The following is a 19347-nucleotide window of genomic DNA, read 5'->3' as shown; positions in this document are numbered from 1 at the left end:
ATATTACTTTTTAAAGTTAAAAGTTTTACATTTAAAAATCAACCATACCTTACTCCTAATTTCCTTCATCTATTTCCAGTGTTTCAGAGAAATACGGAATTATTTCGTGTTTTTCCTCAAAACTGCTTTACCCTTGATTCTTCCTTATTATTTAACTCCTGACTTCTACTTGGGACCCTTTCCCATCTTTTTTTCCATGTTTCTATTTGGAGAATGGAGCCAGATAATGTTTCATGTCTTTTAGGTTGTTTATATAGGTTTATCATTGCCACATTTATACACTCAGAGGGCATTTGTAGTTTCATTGTCCCATGGTTCTCCATGTAGAAGATCTTGAAGAGAGGAATTTCCTATGGAGAACTTGGTGGAAACCTTTGGTATAGGGTGAAACCCTTTAAACTATAAAAATTGACTTTGCAATCTGTGGTTTACATACTGAAGTCATTCATACATATGCAGGAAGTTTTCTTGAATTTTGCTAACTTCAGAAACCAATGAAATTACAGAATAAATGATTTGTTGTAAAAATTTAGTGAACTGTGACTAAGCACCTTTTAATAGAAAGTATTGGTGTTTTAATTCCAGAGGTTTGACTGTTTATGAATGGTTATATTTTATAAGGTACTTTGTCACAAGATATTTATGGCAAATCTTTTTTTAGTGACTTTTTCATTAAGAAAACTCATGAGAATTTCCTCAGCATACAAAGCAGTCCCCTGATCACATAGGAGGATTACTCAAAAAAGACTTTCTTATTTCTTTAGATTTGATGTCACAAAAATTTCTATTAGGTGCTATTAATGGTCTTTTTGAAACCTTAGTACAGGTTAGGCAGGGGAAAGGTGGAAGGAAGAAGACAATGAAATGTCTGTAGAAAAATTATTAAACTATTAGATAAAATTCATAAATCCTTTAAAAAACTTGTCTAGAAATTTATCACAAAATACATCACTTTTTTGGTCCTTTGCAGTTTTATTATTGATTTAGATAAAGATTTCCATGATGTGCTTATAAAATTTGCTTGATGACTCAAAGTAGGAAAGCTAAATTACATGTTAAATATGGTTAAGTTCCAGAAATATGCTGAAACAATGGGCCAACTCTAATAAAATTAAAATGAATAGAAATAAATATAAAGATATAAAATCGAGTTCAAAAATCAATTTCACAAGTATCAGTTGGGAAGAAAGGGAGAAATGTAGTTAGACATTATAAAATAGAAAGTATTTAAATGAATATCAAGTTCATATTGAATCAGTAGTAATTTTTGCCAGTCAAAAAAAAACTAATAGAATCTTAGGACATATGGTGATTTTTTTGCATCCTGGAAAAGGAAATGCTTTACTCAGTGCATTATGCTCAGTTCTCGATTCTTCATTTTAAGAAGAATATTGATAAGCTTGGATTTGTCTAGGGAAGAACAATTAGGACACTAAAGGTCTTAAAGATCCAGCTAAGAGGATAGTTGAACAAACTTGGTAATGTTTAGCTTGATGAAGATTTAGGGGAACATTAGTCCTCTTAAAGGATTGACTAAGTAAGGAAAATAGAGAGGAAGTCAAAAGACAGTCTCTCTTCAAGAAATTCACAACACATAAGTAGTAAGGATTGGGTGAAGTGGAAAGTAAGGAAAGGTCTTCTGCAGGGGAATGCAGACTGGTAGGAAATGATAAGAGAGCTGCCCAGATCTCCTTAAGTAGAGGATCTAGAAAGAGCTCTCCAGTGCCTACTCTACCCTCTCCAATCAGAAGGAAAAGGGGGATTCCAGGGTCAGGGATATTGAGAAGCTGTGAATTCTAGAAAGAATGTTTACATACCACATGAGGCTTCATTTGATTTCTATCATCTCCACTCTGTACCTTCTCAATAGTGAAACATATAAAAATTAAAACCAATGCAGTCTAGCATTTTATCTGTAAATTGTGAAACCTCTGATAAATCTTGGACTTGTCAACAAATATTTTAGGTATAATTTCCTGCCTATGATTCATGTTTATCTCTTAACCTGAGGTCTTTTTAATCTCTATACTTTTACTCTCTGCTATAAATACATGTTTTTTTCTTTTGTTTTGTTTTGCCCCCACCAACAGATGTTAACAAATCATGTTCATTCTTCATGGAATAGTTGACTAGACTGACTAGACTATAGAATCCAATTTTCTACATTTGCAGAATGCTACTATTACTGTTCTTTCCTATGTTTTCATGTTAACAATAGACATCATAAAATTGTCTAATTTTATAAACTATGCTATAGCTTTGTGTTTTATCACAGGATTTATTTTTGTCTATGATTTTTTCAAAACTTTACAGACACAACAACAACAATGCTTTTCTGTTATTTTTTAACTGATTTAAGTGACTCTCCCACTTCCCTGTCCTGAAGAAGCTATCAGTCTCTCTGTCATTATTTATAAAATGATGATAATTCTATCCCTTACTTGTCTATGTAACAGTGTTAACAATTATTGATTAATAATGTGCATAAAAGATTTTGATCACCTCAAATAAAAAGTATTCTGATGAAAAGCAAGAGTTGCTGTTGTAGATTAGGTTTTGGCTTCAACCCCTTTTGGCAGTATATTCTGTAGGTAACTGTGCTGTTCCATCTAATTATAACTGATATTTATATAATGCTTGAGGGAAGCTAGGTGACATAGTAGACGAGAGGAAGGTTCAAATTCTAGAAGAGAAATAAGCAGACAATTACATAATCCCGCTTTGAATCCTTCCTTAGATCTTTGAATCTTCTGACTGCTGTATAAATCAACCAGCAAGCAGTCATTAAGCTTTTAATAGGTGTGCTTACATCCTATTGAGGTAAGTACATGCAAACGTATAAGTAAATACACAGTATATGCAAAGAAAATACAACGTAATTTTGTTTGAAAGATATTGGCTAAAAAAAGAACTGGATCTTTGTGAAAGGAGAAATATGCAATATTTTGCAGTCATGTTATGTTTCCTTCCTCCTTTACCCTCACTTAATGAAATATTTAAGGAGGATAGGAAGGAAGAGCAGCTAGGGCCAGTGAGTTGTAGGCAGTGGCATTTATCAGTTGGATTAATAGGCCCAGGGCTTCTTTTGTACAGTTTTGTTTTCATGGTATGATCCAGAGGCTTTGTCACACAAAGGAAAAAGTAGATTTTGAAATCTTGCTTTTGCTGCTTAGAATATCTACTTTTCTGGATTTCCCTTTCTTGTTTCAGCTAGAACCAAATTATGCAGTTACTTAATCATATAAGATTTAAAAGATGATTTATCCAAAATCATGATGATTAGTACCTAAGCACTCAGATTTGGTGACATTTATAATTTATGGCATATACATGCTTTTTTAGAACAATATCAGTTTTGACTCTTTTAAAGAAAGGGCAACATCTTCTTATTGAATTGGGAATCAAGTGGTAGAAGAAATCACTAACTTTAGTCAACCTTGAGTTTTACTTTAATTCCCTAGTGTGATGTGCCTAAATCTCTGGAGATACTGGCATGTTACTGATGTTAGATTTCAAAATATTTTGAAACAAATGAATAAAATATATTATATAATAATGAGGTAATGCCTTTCTTCTAATTCATCATCACCTAGGTACCACTTATAGCTTGTCTTTTTGTTTCTGTAATCTAGTAATCGGATAATATACAAGTATACTCAAAAATTGCTTATTAAAGTCAATTATCATTGACTTTATTTCTTATCTTTACTAAGGAAACTTTAATTATCAAATACCAGCATATTCCATAAATCTTCATTAGGAAATTCCTTGTGAATTTTTTGCTGAAAAGTAGTTACTGTGCAGTGTGTGTGTGAAGCAGCTGTTTGCATAAGTTAAAAAAAAGCACATTTTAATTTGCTTTAAAAATATCCATTGGCACTGGTTCTCATTATAGATGTGCGGTTGTAACATTTCATTTTTTTTAAATGTGTATCTTTTTTTTCAGATCTAAAGGAGTCCAAAGAAACCATCTAAAACTTTAAAAATAACCACTAAACTTACAGTGCTTTTGGTTTTTAAAGATCCTTAAGGGAAGACATTTTTTGTCTAGGACTTAAGCTTCACACCGGGTGGCCCATTTAAAACAAGCCCTGTATACAGCCACATTATTAAATGGGAATTGGTTTAAATGGGCCACCTTGTAAATCAGATTTTTTAAAATGGATATTTACTTCTTCATAGGCAGAATGATCTGAATATAAGTTTTCAGTTATTCTTGTTTAGGAAATATCCCCCAAATTCAAATCCATGCACTCAGGTGACATTGAAATGGGCAAAGCTTGAATTCAGAGAAATGCAAAACCTTATGAATTCAAAATCTGAAAAATGAGGTTTGACCCTCTTTGAAAATCTGGCCAACATTTTATGTCAATCTTCTATTCCAAATATTTTTTATGGATGAGATACAAACAATTCAAAATGGAAACTTTTAATATAAACAGTAATACAATTGTGGCACCTCCTTTACTGGAAATCCTTAAAAGCAAGCCAATACTTATTCATTTAAAGTAGTTTAGGGTCAGTGGTCCTTAATATTTTTCATCCCAGTTTCCAAAGCAACATCATTCATACAGAAAGAAAAAAGAAAACTGTGCCAGAAATGAAACTGCAGAGATTATGAAAATAATAGTGCCACCATAGTGTAGTTTCAGCTATTTAAGGCAATCATGTCCTTTCCTGAACTTTAATTTTATTCATCTAAAGTTGATATTAAAACTCATGTACAAGCTAAATTAGTCACACATGACAAACATTTTCCCCTTCCAGGAATCACCAAACTTATCAATTGGGTCCATAACAGATTTGTTACATAATCTCAGTTGGTCTCTCACTGCAGCAAGGCAGTCAATCATTTTGTACCTCCCAATTTGCTTTACCATCCCACTTACCACAGTCTTTTTTTTCCCTAATCATTTTTATCCTTCCATAAAACTTTTTTGGCACCAAAAACCTTTTCAACTCAGAATCTTCCCTCTTATTTCACTGAAAACATTGGGGCCATTTACCTAGAGTGCCCTTCCCTCTCTTCCCCCCATTCTAAATTACTCAAATGTCTTCCACCACCATGTCTTCCTTCATCCTGTCTCAATGAAGAGATGACCTGTCTCCTTGCTAAGACAAATCCCTCCCCATGCATAAGTGATCCCATCCCATTTCTTCTACAGTAGATTGCCCTCTCTATCATTTTCATTCTCTCATTTTCTGCCTACAGACATGCTGATGTGTCCCCATCCTCCAAAAGGTTATTGACTCTATCAAACCCTGAAAACTTTCTTCTCATATCTCTTTCTTTTGTGGTTGAACTTCTTGAAAACACCATCTGTGATTTTTTTAAGCATTTCTCATATATATTTTATTTCTGCTCACACTGCCACAGTCCTCATATAGACTCATCATCTCAGGTATGAATTATTGCAATAGCCTTCTGGTTGGTCTCCCTGTCTCAATTTTCTCTCCATGACAGTCCATCCTTAATTTCATTAAATTGATGATCCTAAAGGGCTAGTTTGACCACAATACACCCTTATTTATTAAATTCCAGTGGTCTCTTATTACCTCAAATATAAAAATCATCTTTTTTGCATTCCAAGACTTTCATAACCTGACCCCTTTTCTCTTCAAAGGCATCTTATATTTTCCTCCTTTGCCCACATATTCCAAAGACACTATGAATGTCCCCACTTTCAAGTCTTTACATGTGCTCTTTCTTTTTTTGCCTGAAATCCTCTCCCTTTTCAAACTTGCCTCCCAATTTAATTCCATTTCTCCAGGCCCACATCAGGAATCTTTTTTTTTTTAAGTTTTCATTTATTTAAGGCAATGCAATTAAATGACTTGCCCAAGGTCACACAGCTAGGCAGTTATTAAGGCTGAATTTGAACTCAGGTCTTCCTGACTCCAAGGCCAGTACTACATCCACTGTGCCACCTAGCTGCCCAAGGATTCTTATCTTCTTTTGGAAGCCTTTCCCAGTGTCCGTTAGTCCAGAGTGACTTCCCTCTGTGTTTAAGTCACTGTTTTAATGTCATCTCCCTCCCTTTGACAGTGGGCTTCTGGAGAGCAGGGACCTCTTTTTTTCCCCCATGTATTCTCAGCAAACTGCACCTGACATAAAGTATGTGTCTATCAACAAATGCTTGTTGGCAGAAAACCACAATTTCCTAGCCTGTCTGTTAAAATCTGCTAAATAATTTGAAATAATTATTGTATTGTAAATCATCTCCAGTGGTTATTTGATATTTTTTTTCTTTTTCTAGGGAACTATCTGATTAATTGGGATATAAAACTGATTATCACTTAAAACAGTAATTCAGTGACTTTGGAGTTATGTTTTCCATTTGTAGCTTGCCTTTGGATGTAAAAATTCCAAAAAAGTGAATTTTTATAGAGAAAAGACTGAAAAGGTTCAGTAAAGAGTGTGACATAAAAAGATCTGAAGGAAATTGATAAACTTGAGTGCTTCTAGAGGATGGTTCCCAGTGTTGTAAAAGGAATCAAAAGAATACATGAGGATCAGTGGAATGAACTGACGGGAGATTTTTAGGTTGTAGAAGAAAGGGGAGATTTCTTCAAATAGTATAAACTTTTTGAGGGCAAGAAATGATTCATTTTTTCTTTGTATCCCCAGGACTCAGAACAATTCTTGGCAGGGTAATAAATGCTTGTTGATTGATTATTTAGTTAAAATTAGTTGAAAGAGAGATTAATTTGTTCTTTTTGACTCTGGGGATCAGAAGTCAAAACAATGATAGAAACCATAAAGAGACAAATTTAGGATAGGATTGACTAAAGGAAAAAAGCTATTTGATAAACAGAATGGAACTTCTTATCTCAGGAAATCTCCATGCCACAGTTGTATGATTTTTTTTTAATCTTTTTTTTTGTAGGGTTTTTTTTTTTTTTTTTTGCAAGGCAATCGGGGTTAAGTGGCTTGCCGAAGGCCACACAGCTAGGTAATTGTTAATTGTCTGAGACCAGATTTGAACTCGGGTACTCCTGACTCCAGGGCCAGTGCTCTATCCACTGTGCCACCTAGCCGCCCCTTTTTATCATTTTTTAAAAAGGTTTTTGCAAGGGAAATGGGATTAAGTGGCTTGCCCAAGGTCACACAACAAAGTAATAAGTGTCTGAGGTTGGACTTGAACTCAGGTACTCCTGACTCCAGGGCCGGTGCTCTATCCACTGTGTCACCTAACTGCCCCCGCCACCTAGCTGCCCCACATGACTACTTTTTAAGGAATTCTTTTTCTTGTACAACTTATACCATATCATCTCTAAGGAGCCTTCCAACTTTGTAATTCATATATTAATTTATTTATGTATGTCTTGTCTTCTCAACTTATATTGCAAGTTCCTAAAGGGTTGGAATTTTTCTTTCTAGAAAAATGCACAGTTTTGGTTAGAAAATAGATACTAAATTATTGTTGAAAAGGGGAAAACTCTTCATTTTTGAGAAAGTTTCATATCAAAACTAGATTTAGAACAAATTCAGATTAAATTTTTTATTTTTTTATTCAACATGTTGAACATCATAAAAATATTGGTTCCAGTAGAGAAAATAATGATATTGTTTATAAGAACAATATTTAATATTCAATTGAAATAATATTAGATTTTTCTAGATATGAGTTTCACTTTCTAGGAGAAGCTTAGCTATCCTCAGCTGCTTAATCTTCCAGAATCCCTGACTTTAAGGACTTGTCCTGGTACTTCTTTAGGGCTGTTGTAATTGCCCCAGTGTGAAAGTGCCTCTGCCCAAAATCTGTGTCAGCCCTTATCACTGCTAATTACTTACCTAGGCCACTGGAAAGATAGAGTGTTGATCCTGGGAAGCAGCACAGGGTCTGAAAATGACTATGATGTTTGAATGTAGCTTCTTCTGTGGCACCAGTAATGATTTATATATCTCTCAGTGAGAGACAGATTCTTTTCTCATTTTTAGCCTTTTCATACTTCAAACCATAAAGTAGAAATGACATCAAATCAAGGGATGGTCTGGATCAATCTCTTGGAAGAATATAAAGAAGCTTTATGATATGCTTACTTTTACAAATATATTCTCACATCCAGACAAAGAAAATCATGATTCAGCATTAGAAAATATATTTATTTTATGTCTCAGGACCATGCAATGTATCTTTTCCCTTTTCTTTATCTGAAGATATGGTTTCAGAGATGTAGCAGTAAGGAGGAAGTGAATTCTAACCATTGGAATGGTATGCATTTGAACAGAGGCAGGAATGGACTTTTTTAAGTTGGCAAAGAGATGGAAATCCAATTTGACTGGAATGAGAACTTGTAAAGGAGCATAGTATGAAATAAGACTGGAAAAGCAAATGAGATACAGATTGTGGAGAGCCTTAACAACTAGTGGTTTATGTCTCAGTTCTCTTTCTAAGTTGTTCATCTTTAGAAAGATTCTTAGAACCACAGGATAAAATAATACTTAATTGCATCTTCAGCCTTGGTCCTGGACAAGATTGAAGATGAGATAGAATTGTTCCCAAGGATGTGCAGGGAAACAAATAAAATAATTGTGGCAGGTCTGACCAGTAAGGCCCCAAAGAGTTTGGCTACTGAATCCACTCAGTGAAATTATTTGTAGAGATAAGCCCCCATACTAGAACTGTAGTTAATTTTGATTGTCTTCATGGGGGCACAAACAGTAAAGGTTTGTGAGGCACCACAAATTGAGACCCATTTTTGGAAAATTGCTTTTTCTCTCCCAACATTCAGTTTGCTTCTCTTCAGTTGAACTGGCAGATTACAACTTTAAAGTGCAAATTTTTCTCTGTTTCTCTGTTTCTCAGTTTACCTCATGTATACCTTCCTATTTAAGAACTAAAGTGTCTCATCAGACCAGTTACTATTCAGATTCCATTTCTCTCATGCTTGCCCTCATTTCTCATTCTTCAAGCTTTGGGTGGTCTTAATTCAGAAGAAGCTTAACCTGCCTCCCTGATCTCATTCTAGAGTATGATTCATGTACTTGAGCAGGGATGTAACAATCCCCTGTCCAGATCATGCCCAATTTCTCCTTCATGATATTCCCAGTTCTCTTCAGGATTACATTGCTCCTTATTTTCCCCTCACTTCCCACTTGTTTTCTGTCTTGAGACACAACTCTGGGCATTACTCATACTGGACATCAAAAACACAAGAAGAGCAGTTGAAAATTCCTAGGCACTGTTGTGACCAGAATTGTTTGGTACTTTGGCAAGAGTTCTGTAGACCTGTATTGAATCCTAACTCTGCTGTTTACTATTTGTGTAACCTTGAGCAAGTAGTTTATTTGAGGCCTCAGTTTTCCCATCTATAAAATGAAGGGGTTTATTTGAGTGTCCCGAAATATCCTTTCAGGTCCTACCTGTGATCTAAGACAACATTCCAGAATTAAATACACTTTAAGAAGAAACAACTGAATTAATTTGATATACAAATCATTTAACTATACACACATCTTTATTTTATAGATATGAGTGAAATACAGATATATATGTAGAGAGATATTTATATGCAAATATATATATATATATATTTCATTCTTCATTTTAAGGAAGGAGTGAGAGAGAAAAGAGGAAAATTCTCCATGTTTCTGTTTAAACCTTGTAGTAAAGCTTCCCAATCCCTTTCCCCCCTGGAAAAAAGAAAGAAATTGACATAGATCTAGAGGAACTTCCTGGTGTCATGCCATTCATTTGAGGGTAGGTTGGCATTAGCTGGCATTACTCAGATCATTCATTCCCTTATGCTATATGGAACATTTATAAGCCTTTACTATGACTGGGCATAGTGGTGGAGTCAACCTTATTAACTACTAGTTTGCTTCATTGAGGAAGCTCTCATCTGACAACTTCTATGGTAACAAGAGAAATTGAGACTGTTTCTCTGTTTCCTTCAGCCTGTTACCACTCTGTTCAAACCAAAGCACATCTGACTTGATCAAGAAGAGAGAGGAAGAGAACAGGAGACTTGTTCATTGACTGTATTATGATTAGAAACATTCAGTTTAATTTCAACAATGACAAGTATTTTTATCAGTTGTCTTCTATTTATTTTTACTTTTTATTGATATTTTTCCAGTTATATGTTATGAAAGTTTTTCAACATTCATTCACATGTATATGCATATTTTAAGTTACATAATTTCCTTCCACTCTCCTTTCCCACTCCCCTCCCCTCAGTAGTGAACAGTCAGGTGAATATTATACATATACATTTGTGTTGAACATGTTTACAGATTAGTCATTTTCAGTATGAGGAATTAAGATTAAGGGAAAAGAAAGAAAACCATGAGATAGGAAAGAAATATGGAAGAGAAATTTTTAAATAGTTAATGTAATACTCATTCAGATTCTGTAGGGTTTTGTTTTGTTTTGTTTTGTTTTTCTTCCTCTGGATGGGGATAGCATTGTCTATAGCTGATCTCCTTGGGTTGCTGTAGCTCTCTGAACTGTTGAGAGGAGCTGCATCCATCAACTCATAATGTTGTTAATGTATACAATGTTCTTTTGTTTCTATTCCCTTCACTCAGCATCAGTTCCTATAATTTGTTCCATGCTTCTTCAGAGTCTGAACATTCATGGTTTCTTATAGAACTGTAGTATTTCCAAACATTCACATATCATAACTTGTTCAACTATTCCTCAAATGATGGACATCCCCTCAATTTCCAATTCTTTGCCATTACAAAAAGAGCTGCTAGGAATATTTTGGAACATGTGGGACTTTCCCCATTCTTTTACGATTTCTTCTGAATATAGGCCAATTATTGGTATTGCTGAGCATAGCACCATATTGCTCTCCAGAATAGTTGGATCTGTTCACAACTCCACCAACAATGCATCAATGTTACCAATCATCCCACAACTTCTGCAACATTGATTGTTTTCACTTTTTGTCATTTTAGCCAATCTGATAGGTGTGAGGGATTAACCTCATAGTTGTTTTAATTTGTATTTCTCTCCTCAGTAATGATTTTTCCATGATTATAAATAACTTTAATTTCTTCATTTGAAAAACTGAATGACAATTACTTTTAACATGTGCATTATTTTTGTTTTTTATCTAAATGCTTGACTAGTTCATTAAATGATATACTATTTTAACAAATGGAGAAATGTGAACATCTTAATATTTTGAGGTATTTGTTCCTTTTGCATAGAAATGAAGTTAATCTACAAAAAATCAGATCCTTGTTAGGACTCATATTTGTTTTCATTTACCAGGGAGATTCTTTGGCTTTGACAGTTCTGTGCAACTCAAACAGTTCATTCATTCACTAAACAAATCATTAAGTACCTATTACAATACAGGACATAATACAATGTGTTGGGAATTTAAAGACAAAATGTTGAGAATATAGAGACAAAATGAAAGCCAATCCTTTGAAGGTAATTACTTTCTAGTGGCATGTATGTAGCATTTAGTTTTTTGTTTTTTGATAGACTGTTTTGATAAATCAGTTTACTTTTTAAATTACAGTAATGACCCTTGTATATGCTTGTCAGTTAGAGGAACTGAGTGGAGGCATTGCAGTTTTTTCCTAACACAACTCTTGCCTCTCCAACCAATCATACACTTCACAGAGATAGGTAAGGACATTATCTTTGATATCTTTCAGGTTATCCATTACAGATCTAACCATATAGTAGTAGTAGTTTACTCTTTGTAATACTCCTTGTTTTACTAGCTAAAACTCTGCAGATGTAGGTTACAGTGGGGGGAAAATTTTTTGTGGATGAGATCCTATTGTATATCTCTTTAGTCTGTTAAAAAGGGGAGTGATGTTGTGAAAACATAGACTATTGATATCATTGTGGCCCCAGAGAGAAAAAAAAAACTTAGTAAGATGTAGCAAAAATAGGTATGTGTCTGATCTGTGTTCATCATTTTAATTATATATTATTTATATATATATGTATATATACATACATATATAGTAATAGTTAAACTCTAGAAGAACCATAAAGATGCATTTATTTGGTATTTTCATTTTTTTGTGCCAACATTTTCATCAGACCACCTTGCCTACCCTCCTTTACTGATGAGGTAACTAAAATAATTGGCTAAGGTTAAAATATTTACCCAGATACCCAGTTACCCAGTTAATAAAGCATGTTCATGCAGAGCTAAAGGGAAAGTTTTTAACCCCTGAATTTCTCTACTATTTCCCATATAGAAAGAGATACAAAATGGAAGAATTTAGTAAAATACTGATAAACCCCAACTATTAATACATGAATTAGAGGACAAACTGTGATTTAAATTTAAACTTTTATATCTTTTCTTTGTTGATAAAAGGAAATTTCTTCTGATGTGAATTTCTTTTTCCTACAATTTCTCTCAAGTATAATGAGTATTTTTTCTACAATTTCTCTCAAGTATAATGAGTGTTTTTTTCTTTTTACAAAAATTAATTTAAAAGGGGAGTGTATAACCTGCTTCTTATTCTTGCTATTTTAATTAGACAGATGATGATTCAATATAAATGCAGAATATTTCTATTGGAGAGATTTTAGGATAAATTAATCCGAACAATTAATAACTGTGGATGTAGTACCCTTCCAGAGTCCATGCTTTTGTTTTCTTATCAAATGGATCAAAACTAGAGTAGTTTTAAGCAATATTTTATGAAATCTTTTTTCTCATTCCAAAGATTCTGCCAAATTGTTCATAAATACAGCCTTTCAAGGGAAAAATGTGAGGATTGTTAACTATAAGTATCTGTTTGTGATTGTTAAGAAAAGTGAGTTATAAAAGATCAAATCAGAATTTCTCTGTTGTATGTTATCTTTATAATATATACCATTAATATTTTCATGTAATATCATTGCTGTTGTAACCTGTTCCTCATTTGTGAAGTCTCATTTCTATGAAAAATATAATACAATATTTGGTGCTATCATATTTTAACATATTACAAAATTGTCTATTTGAAAAACAAAAAAGAAAAATGGCACCCATATAAAAAGAACAAAGAAATATTTATTTCTTAGCAAAATTAAATAATGAAAGTTAGCTAGAAAGATAGGCCTTCTGTTATACTCTGCATATACAAAGGATATACAAAAAGAAGAAAACAAGGTCATTTTTTTCTCAAGGAGTTTATATTGTAGTGGAGGAAGACAAAACTTAAAAAATAGGGGGAAAGTTGGATTGGGTTATTGTTTAAGAAGGGCTTGGCACAGGTATGAATGCTAGCCAGTATTGTAGGTAGTGGAGCAAAGTGCAGAGTGAGTTACAAACAGAGAGTGTAAAGTGTGACTAGATGGTTTCATGTTGTAACCTTTCTGGGATGCTCAAGCAAGGCAGCCTATTTAGAGGTGAAGCAGATGAGTATGGTGGTAGAAAGCTATGGATTATAATTCAATCCAGTTTTCTTTCCTCAGTTTCCCCCTACTACTCTCCTTCCCCCCCTCCCCATTCACTCCTTATCTCTCTTAATTCTCTTTTTGTGTTTATTTAAGGCAGTGGGGTTAAGTGACTTACCCAAGGTCTCAGAGCTAGATAATTAATAAGCCTCTGAGGCAGGATTTGAATTCAGGTCTTCATGACTCCAGGACCAGTGATCTATCCACTGTGCCACCTAGCTGCCCCTCTCTTAATTCTCTTAAAGCTATTGGGATATGTATAAAGTGGAATCAAACCCTGTGAATTTGAAGAATTATTAAGTAGCACATTATAAATACAATTTCAATGTGAAACCAATAGCTATATTTAGTTTGTATCATGTCAGATATTGTTATTGGTTGGTTCATTTTGCAAAATGCATTTTGATAAGCAAATATAGTCTTATACTCCTTTTTAACTTTAAATGTATTTAATTTATTTTTCCAACAACATGCAGTAGTAGTTTTCACCATTCAACCTTATACTGTTTTTTAAAGTTTAAGAAGCAAATGTTAGAAATGCAAAGAATTGGTATTATGAATTGTCCTTCATTTACTTCATTTATACTAAGGCAGAAATGATGTGATCCCAGTTTTCTGTTCATACAAACTAATGAATCTTGGAAACTAAGATGGGTTAGATTGAATGTCTAATTCTATAATTTTGTACCTTCAATTAAGAGGGGATATGATAGACTCAAGGAAATCCTCATTTTATTAACCCTTTATTCTTGGAACAGAATGCTAGATCCATATTTTTACTCTGTTGTCCTGTATTTCAAAGTACGTAGTTGTCCATGTACAAAAGTAGAACAGAAACTTAGAAGACCTTGTGGAAAGGGAATTATGGTTTTAAATGACCTATTCTTTCTTCAGCCTTCTATTTCCTGGAAAGATTAGAGACAAAGCAAAAATTTTCCCTGATTTTGCTCTTTAACTTCTTCAAACCTTCAGACTGAGTAATCTTTGCAGTGAATTTGAGTTTACTTCATGTAGTAGATGGTCTCTACTGTAGATTAAGGAAGTAAAGAAAAATCATTTCCAAATGATTGGTAATTTTTTTAGTTAATAGTATTTTATCTTTTTCCAGTTACATGTAAAGATAGTCTTCAACATTCATTTTTTAGAAAGGTTTTATTTATTTTGAGTTTTACCATTTTTCCCCTAATCTTACTTCCCTCCCCTACCCCCATAGAAGGCAGTTTGTTAGTCTTTACATTGTTTTCAGTGATCTAAGTTGAATGTGATGAGAAATTATATCTTTAATAAAGAAGAATAAAGTATGAGATAGCAAAATTACGTATTAATGGGTTTTCCCCCCTAAATTGAAGGTAATTGTGTTTGGTCTTTGTCTGAACTCCACAATTATTTCTCTGGATACAGATGGTATTCTCCAAATTGGCCCTGATTGTTGTACTGATAGAATGAGCAAGTCCATTAAGGTTGATCACCACCCCCACCAACATTCATTTTTGTAAGATTTTGAGCTACAAATTTTTCTACCTTCTTTCCTCCCCACCCCCTAAGATAGCAAGTAAGCTGTTGTAAATTGTACATGTACAAGTATGTAAGATATATTTTCTTATCAACCATGTTGTGAAAGAAGAATCAGAATAAAAGGAAAAAAAATTATGAGAAAGAAAAAGCAAAAAAAAATTTTTAAGTGAAAATAGTATGCTTTGGTCTGCATTCAGACTACAAAGTTCATTTTCTGAATGTGGATAGCAATTTCCAACACACGTCTTTTGGAATTGTTGCTGATCACTGTATTGCTGAGAAGAACTAAGTCCATCATAGTTGAACATCATACAATGTTGCTTTTAATGTACATGATGTTTTCCTGGTTCTGCTCACTTCATCTACATCTGTTTATTTAAAAATGTGTGGTATTGCTCTAGATGTAATTTTTAGATTATAAAATATTTAACACATTCTTTTCTGTCATTTCTGTCACTTTTACCCTGAAATATTTTTGTAATTTTTTTGTTTGGAGGTTTTTACATTGATATTTGTTGATATAATAATTTCCCAAGTTGACCAGCACTTCTGATATGTCTGTGAAGCTTATAAACAAAGTTTCCCAGCAAACTGCAGCACTAGGAATCTCATCAACCAAACAGCCTTGATTTTTACACCTTATCAATACCCTCTGTGCCACTGATTAGAGAGCTGAAGGGAAGAGCAAAAATCTGTTTTCTCCTATAGGTGAAAAATATATCTTCAAATGAATTAGAGGACTGTGAACCATTCTACATGAAGAAATCAGAGCTGAGTAGAAAAAATTTATATACAAAGGAGTCAAGAGAAACATAAAAATATAAATGAATGAGTAATCTTAAGGAAGTTAAAACGATTAAATAACTGCTTAAATCCTTATATGGTGTATCTATCCCCTTAACAACTAGTGGATAGAGCACTGATCTTGGAGTCAGGAGGACAGGAGTTTGAATCCAGCCTCAGACATTTGAGCTAGTCACCTAATCCTGATTGCCTCACATCCAGGACCATCTTCAGACATCCTGATTCCTATCTGGCCACTGGATTCAGATGACTTTAGAGAAGAAAAGTGAGGCTGGTGACTTAGCACAGCTTCTGTTATTCAGATTCAATTCATGTGCTTATTATGGCATCACCCCCTGATGTTGTGGTCCTCTTTCAGAATGGAGGACAAACATCATCAAATACTATAATAGAGTTTATAGAGACTAATTAGGCCTGAGAGGGATTCTGCTATTTTTTTTTTCAACTTAAAAGAAGAATGAAAAGAGAAAAGAAGAGGAATATAGTAAAAGAAGGGAAGGGAAAGAAAGGATAGGTAAAATAATCTTTATATATGGGATCCTCGAATAGAAGTTTATTTGACAAAGAGAAAATGGGGGGACAAACTTGAACCTCACTTATTTGTACTTGGAAAGGAAGAATGCATTCATCCATATGAATACAAACATACAGTTCTATACAGAAATACATTTCATCCAGTAGGGAAACAGGAGAGAAATGAGTTAAAGTAAATGGGAAAGCTTTAAAGGTTATATAGATTAAGAACAAGTCATTAGAAGCTAAATAATCTTTGAAGAATAGAAAAGGAATCAGAAGGAAAAGCATAAAAGAATAAGTTAGAAGCAAATACCTGTTTAGTGATTATAGCTGTGAATGTTAATGGAATGAATTCATTTATGAAGTAGAAGAGAATAGCAAAATAGTTTAGAAATTAGAATCCAGGGGTGACTAGGTGGCACAGTGGATAGAGCACCGGCTCTGGAGTCAGGAGTATTTGAGTTCCAGTCCTGACTCAGACACTTAATAATTACCTAGCTGTGTGGTCTTGGGCAAGCGACTTAACCCTATTGTTTAGCAAAAAAAACCCTAAGAAACGGAAGGAAGGAAGGAAGGAAGGAAGGAAGGAAGGAAGGAAGGAAGGAAGGAAGGAAGGAAGGAAGGAAGGAAGGAAGGAAGGAAGGAAAGAGAAAAGAAATTAGAATCCAACAATATATATTGTTAACAGGAAATATACTTGAAGCAGAAAGATACATTTAGTTCAGATAAGGGTCAAGAGCAGAATCTTTTATGCTTCAGCTTAAAAAAATGGCAGGCAGGATTGGCAATCATGATTTCAGGCAAACCAACAATTAAAAATATCTAAAAGAAATAAACAGGAAGCTACACTTTGCTGAAAGGTGTTCCATAGACAATAAATTGATATCAGTTTCAAATATATGCAGCAAAATGGCATAGCATTTAAATTATTACATGAATTACATGAAGAATAGGGAATATAAATATAATTAAAAAGAAAAATAAAAAAATGAAGGACCTGAATACAGTTTTAGAAAATTATGATATAAAAGCTCTTAGGAACTATTGAATGGGATTATAGAGTATCATTCCTACACTTAACTATGCATGGCACCTTATGTGTCAGGGTAAAAGAACAGAAATGTTAAATGCATCTTTTACTGAACACAATGCAGCAAAGTTTACATTCAATAAATGACCTTTGACATGCAGGTTAAAAATTAATTAGATTAAATAACTATATATATGTGGTTATATTAGATCATATATCTATGTATTTGATAAATACTTTAATTTTTCTAAGGAAGTATATCTAGTTTATGCAGATAAGATATATTTTTCTGCCTAAGCATAGGTTTGCCTGTTGAAATAGTATTTTGCATCAATGATTGTAGACTTACAGAGAAAAGGGCAATGTCTTATCTTTGCACAAAACCTTATAATTTAGAGACCCATTGAAATTTCTTTAAAAGGCTATGAAAATTAATATTTTTAAACACTGAAATTCAGATTTTATAAAATATAATCCAAAGTCCAACCCCAGCAATATTCAAGGGTAGTCTCAAATGAAGGGTGTGCTTTCCTTATTAAAAATTATGTTATATATTGTTGTATTTTGGCATCTTCCTCATTTTTCATCACTTTTTCATCATATTCTTTGGAGAAGTGAAAATCCTTTTCCTTTGGATTTGTTAATTCCTTTGTTCCTTACGAACATTGTTGAGACTGGAAATAAAGTTTTCCTTATTTTTCTCAGAATGAAATTGACTGATCGCTGTCCAGTCTGCATATTCTAGAAAGGCAATTGTCTTGTATACTTCCTGATTCAAACTGAAGCCTTTTGTTAAGGAGCAAATGGAATATATTATGTTGTATGACTGGATTAGATTATACATTTTTCCTTTTGGCAAACATGACTATTTGTAAATGTATTGTTTGAATTGCTTAATGGGAATTATAGCAGCTTTGTATAGTTTGGCCTTATTTTAAAATTTATAGCTTTATTTGGTGGGTTTATTTTATGTGAAAATGAAGCTATTTTTATGCCTCATGGAACAAATTGAATCCTAGAAATCCATTCACATGCTCTGAGATGTTATGTACAGGAGTAATAGCACTATATCAATTGATAATAGATTGTTTTCTGTAAACATATTTTAAGATAGTGTAAATTAATTTACAAATTTAGTATAGGAATGCTACTTTCGAGCTCAGTGATCATATTTTGGGCCTGTTAGGCCATTTGAAGCAGGTGCTAAATGATGATGAAATTACATTGCTTCATTCTTTTTCTCAATTTCCTTTTATTTCTCCTAGAAGTTTAGTAGCAGTGGAAGTTGACAATAATTTTTAAGAGAGAATCTGAATTACTATCTTTTTCTGGAAAGAATTTGTACTTTCTGTGAGGGAAGAGATATTTTAATATTATATGACTCCAGAAATCTATTACCATCATAATTCAGGATAATTATAAGGTCATTCCTGGTTACTATATAGCCCACCACTAATCTGGCCTTTTTAAAATTGGGTGCTTAGACTCAGCAAATCACACATGCAAAAACTGGGACAATATCAAGAAAAATGTTCCTGTAAATTATGTATTTCATATTTAAAAAACCCTTTATTATTCAATTCTGTTAAAAACAAATTAGGGGGCGGCTAGGTGGTGCAGTGGATAAAGCACCGGCCCTGGAGTCAGGAGTACCTGGGTTCAAATCCGGTCTCAGACACTTAATATTTACCTAGCTGTGTGGCCTTGGGCAAGCCACTTAACCCCATTTGCCTTGCAAAAAAAAAAAAAAACCCAAACAAAGTAGACAGTTGAATTAACTCATTTTACTTCCTGGCCAGCTTCTCATTTTTCTACTTCTACTCCTGTCATTATTCTCATCTCCCCGCTTCTTCATTCCCTCAGCAGCAATCTGATTGTAAGGAAGAGGTCATTGTTTGCTGGCTAGGTAGTTGTTAGAATTTGCATCAAATACTGCTTAGAGTGTATTTCATCCAAAGAACAATTTTAAAACTCTGACCAAAAATTCATTTTGTCTTGGTTGCTTATTATCCATTGGTATTCATCTGCTAATCCCTAATGTAAGTCAGCAGGAAAAAAAGTTATTCTTATTATAATTCACAATTGAAGGAATGCAGCTTCAATTCAGTA

The 19347-nt window shown here is 33.5% G+C and overlaps 1 protein-coding gene across 5 annotated transcripts in view; it reads left to right on the top strand.

Moving 5' to 3' along the window:
• The window catches only part of SUPT3H (SPT3 homolog, SAGA and STAGA complex component), a 682254-nt gene that overhangs the window by 363574 nt on the left and 299333 nt on the right, over nt 1–19347 (top strand). The gene's annotated exons all lie outside the window — the stretch shown is intronic.

The sequence above is a fragment of the Macrotis lagotis genome, chromosome 5 (assembly GCF_037893015.1).
Source record: "Macrotis lagotis isolate mMagLag1 chromosome 5, bilby.v1.9.chrom.fasta, whole genome shotgun sequence".
Taxonomy (NCBI): Eukaryota; Metazoa; Chordata; class Mammalia; order Peramelemorphia; family Peramelidae; genus Macrotis; species Macrotis lagotis.
This window is presented reverse-complemented; position numbering and strand designations above follow the sequence as displayed.